This window comes from Thunnus maccoyii, chromosome 8 (genome assembly GCF_910596095.1).
Source record: "Thunnus maccoyii chromosome 8, fThuMac1.1, whole genome shotgun sequence".
NCBI lineage: Eukaryota > Metazoa > Chordata > Actinopteri > Scombriformes > Scombridae > Thunnus > Thunnus maccoyii.
This window is the reverse complement of record NC_056540.1, coordinates 15,275,591-15,279,962: the sequence shown is the minus strand read 5'-3', so window position 1 is coordinate 15,279,962 and position 4,372 is coordinate 15,275,591. Positions and strand designations below refer to the sequence as shown.

The 4,372-nt window shown below is 40.3% G+C and overlaps 1 long non-coding RNA gene across 1 annotated transcript; it reads right to left on the bottom strand.

Annotated features, from left to right (window-relative positions):
- Positions 1–624: 624 nt before the first annotated feature.
- Positions 625–2,526, bottom strand: LOC121902356. Its single transcript, XR_006097517.1, has 3 exons — positions 1,658–2,526; positions 1,545–1,583; positions 625–1,474 (listed from the first exon to the last, which is right to left on the bottom strand). It is a non-coding gene; the product is annotated as an uncharacterized LOC121902356 (long non-coding RNA).
- Positions 2,527–4,372: the final 1,846 nt, after the last annotated feature.

Here is a 4,372-nt window from a genome sequence, read left to right as displayed (position 1 = left end):
AAGACGCCTTATTCATTTCCCACCTGCACTCAGCATCCTCAGAGGCACAGCAGGCAGGTCTTCACGGCATGCAGATGGGTAAAAAAGTAACATCCTGAAGCCAATAGGTTAATTGACAGAGGTGTAGGCTATATAAGCAGTGCATCTAAGGACTACAACCTTTCCGACAAACAATGGCATGTCCGTTCATTGATGACCCTGTGGAGGAAGGTGCTCAGATCCAAGAGTCTTCAGAGACAGGAGCAATCCACTGAGCTTCTCTGATGAGTACCTTTGTAGTCTGCTGGAGCCACGTATGAGGAAGCACACCCACCGTAGCCAAGCCTTGACCACAGTGCAATCTGTCTGCATAGCTCTGTGTTTCATTGCCTGTGGGACATTCTTATACAGTGTTGGTGATGCAGAAGGTCTTGTGGAGGCAACTGTATGTAGGGAAATAAGACGGGTATACCTTGCTCTCAAGCAATACCTCAACATCTTTATCACTTTCCCATCTGGAGACACAGAAAATCAAGGAGGCTTTTTACTCAGTTGCAGGTATGTGACAGTTAAAAACATGTAAAGTAGCCTGCAGGCTGACATGTCTCAGTATCAACTTAATACTCTCCTTCAGGCTTCCTCAATGTCATAGACGCCATAGACTGCACTCATGTGCATATCCAGGCCCCATCTGGACCTGAGGAGGCAGATTATATCAACAGGAAATGTTTCCATAGCCTAAATGTACAGGTATGTACTGGGGTGCAGCTGTCCATACACTGTCAGGCAGAATAGTAATAATAGGATCTGGAAGAAATGTGCAAATCTGTGTTAATAGATCAAATTAGCTTGGATGTCGACACTTCTTTGGATGAAAATCCTGTTACCCTGGCAGTTGTTCACAGATATGTGCAATTCAGTGTCAGCCTTACACAAAGAAGCACCTGTACTGTACAGAGATAGTGTTTCACTTTACCTTATCAGAATTACACAAATACAGATAACAAATCAATTATTTCCTTTCCTAACCAAATATGTCATATCACTGACACTCTACGTTGCAGTGAGAGACTGCCTGCAATGTTGCTGGAGGAGCAAATGGGAAGACACTGACCCAGCCCTTCAGGAACACATGGATGGAAGAACAGTGAGGGACCTTTACAAGAATACCTATTTCAGCTGATCCCCATTTTATTCAAGGTCACCTTTGTTTTTGAGGGATCCCTTTTATTTGGAAGCATAGCAAATATAATTTTGTACTTTGTATTGAAGTTATTTATTGACTCATTTTGTTCAAGCTGTGAAGACAAAAAAGAAAAAGAATTAAATACAGTCCAAACCATGGCTTTCTGCTGTGTTTAAATTTATACTTACATCCTTCTCCAGTTTCTTAATTTCCAGCTTCAACTTCTTAATTTTAAGCTTCTTGTATTCTGTGTCCAGTCTCTGGTTTTCAGTAGTGAGGAGCAGATGGCTTGTAAATTGAATGGATATCCTGTGAAAGACACAATGTGTCAGTGAGTAGCCAATTATGTAGTTGGTAGGTAATATGAATAGTTACTTACTTCATTCCTTGCTGACAAACTTCTTGTTCTGGTCACATCCTGCAGCAAGGTGAATGGTTATACACAATTTGTAGAATGCAGATACATCCAAAACATTTCACATTTGGTCTTACCTCTGGCATTTCTGTGTCTGCAGACATTGGACCTTTTCCAAACTAGCCCCTACCCACTTCCACTTCGTCACGGAGTGCACTCTGTTTGTAGTCACACTTACAGCTGAATGAGGTTCCCTTCATTAAGGTGAAGGGTATAAATACAGCGGCAAGCTTTGGGACAAACTTCCCTCGGTCAAGCGGAAATCGGATATTACGTAACATTCGTAACCATGGTATCTTGTTATCAGTGTCTTTCGGGAGTGGCAACTGTTGCCATGATCCACCGGCTGTTGGAAGATCAGAGGAACAGAGCTTCCAGAAGGCATGGACATTAAAGCTCCTTTTAGCGTTGATGCACCAGAGAAAGGTACTTGCGTCTTTTTTCTTTTTCTTTTTTTTTTTTTGTTGCTAATGCATTTTGTAGCAATGGTATATTCATATCTAATCTTTATGTAGAATATTCTTCTTCTTTAGTAAGTTCTGTAAATTATTTATTGTAGATTAACAATGGAATTGTGTAGATGTAGCCTAGTACATTCTTGATTTTAATTCCACTGTAATGTGATAAAACGGTTTGTCCTCAATTAAGACAAAGACAAGGAGAATATTGTTGAAGAATGTCAGAGCAGCAACATCATTTCTACAGGCCTATACATATGCTATCACCTAGGTGGATGAATGTTGGATGTGTTGACAGTATTCAAATAACATTTAGTCTGTTATTCTCTTTTTTCCAGACGGACAGAGGACTGTACATGCAGTTAAATGATGCCACCCCTATAATGCTGTCGTACGGTAATCCAGACGTCTGCGTCAAGAAGGACTTTCATCTAAATCAAACAACTGTGGCATACTTGATTCAATTAATTACCTCACCAAGTGACCATGGTTAGGGCCAGGAGATGTAGGTTCTTGTGTTCCTGTATAGTTTGGCCCATGGGCTATCACTCTCTGTTTTCAGCTCTGCATTTGGAATTCCCAGGATCACTGTGCACAATATGATCCACAGAGTTAGCAGGGACATAAAAGCCAAACTTTCAACTGTAATTTCACTGCCATTGCCACAGGAGCTTCACACCATTGCCCAAGGCTTCAGTGAACTTGCACGGAGTCCTGCTTTTGCCCATGCTGCTGGTGCAATAGATGGATGCCACATTCGTATTAGAGCTCCAGGGAACCTGCACCGTGCTGACAAGCTTTTTCCATCAATACAAATGCAGGCCATATGAAATGCAAGATGCAGATTCTTGGATGTGTTTGTGGGACATCCAGGCTCTGTACATGATGCCAGGGTTCTGCGTAACAGTCCCATCTTCTGCCGGGCCCTATACCCTCCAGCTGGCTACTACCTCCTTGGGGGCGGTGCCTATCCCTGCCTATAAAAGTCAATTGGCAAAAGTGAAAGTTGCATAATTGAAGCCAGGCTATATCAAGTAAGCGCAGCTTTCTTTAGCTGCGTTGATGGAACACCCCTCTGATTTGCTCCCATGTTTACACACATTACTGATGTGAATGTTTCAGGCCTCAGGCATGAGTTACCTGTATGCAGAAGATGTGTCTTGTTTTATACAGGGAAGCAGAGACAGGAGACGTTAGTTGTGTTCGTTCAGCAGGCTGTTCTCTGTTTTTTTTTTTATTATTAAACCAATTTCACCTTCTTCTCTCTTTTACACTTGACTCATAAGTCACAATAATCTTCACATAACAAATTTAACAATTCATCCATTAACAACACAACAATGATTAACTGTCGCCGGTTAATGCTATAGTAGCAATGTATAACTTCTACACACCAATCTGTTGTTACATTTACCAGTAATAATTAAGCTACCAAATATTGCTGTAAAATCTGTGTACTAAAACTTACACTGTTTTACTGCTGCCGCAACCAGCTTGCAAAATATTCTTTAGCAATAACTTCACTGTTTTAAGCTTGTTTTGTTTAGCCTATTTCATCTCACTGCATACTTGAAAACTTCTACATAATACAAACAATAATATATACACTATATAAACAACCTTGGCCATTCAAAAATACTAACATATCACATTTTACCATTTTACAATAATAACATAGTGTATCGACCAGAATGGGCAACCAATAACATTTAAATAACTATACATTAACCACGATGCTCACTCCCTGAAAACCTATAGCATTCACTTCATTAAATTTTACACTAAACCCTTAACTAAGCAGCTGTTTTAAGGAAGATGTACAGGAGCTACAGAAGAAACAAATAAATAAAAACACTGATAGTAAGGCTGCCATTTTATCACCATTTACTCACAGGAGCCAGCGAAGCTCTATTCGACTTCTAAACTAATACACAGTTTTCTACCTTAAACTTGGTCCAAACCACATCAGAAAGGCTTAAAACGTCCTTGGGGATAAGTTGTGACAGGTTTGCACACATCACTAACCTGTTTTATACAGGGAAGCAGAGACAGGAGACGTTAATTGTGTTCGTTCAGCAGGCTGTTCTCTGTTTGAGGAGTGGAGGCCTTACGCAGCGCACAACAAGCGCTCGCTCTGGTGACTACTCCCTCATGTGGCAGAACAGAAAAGCACACTTCACAAAACAAAGTTTAAACCTAAATTAAACATATTTAAATCTGGCCTCTTTCACAGAAAAAAATACATAAAATAGTGATCCAAACCTACCCATTGTGTCCATACATGTGTATGTCACATAAACAAACCTTTCAAAGTATTAAACATTAAGAGCTTTA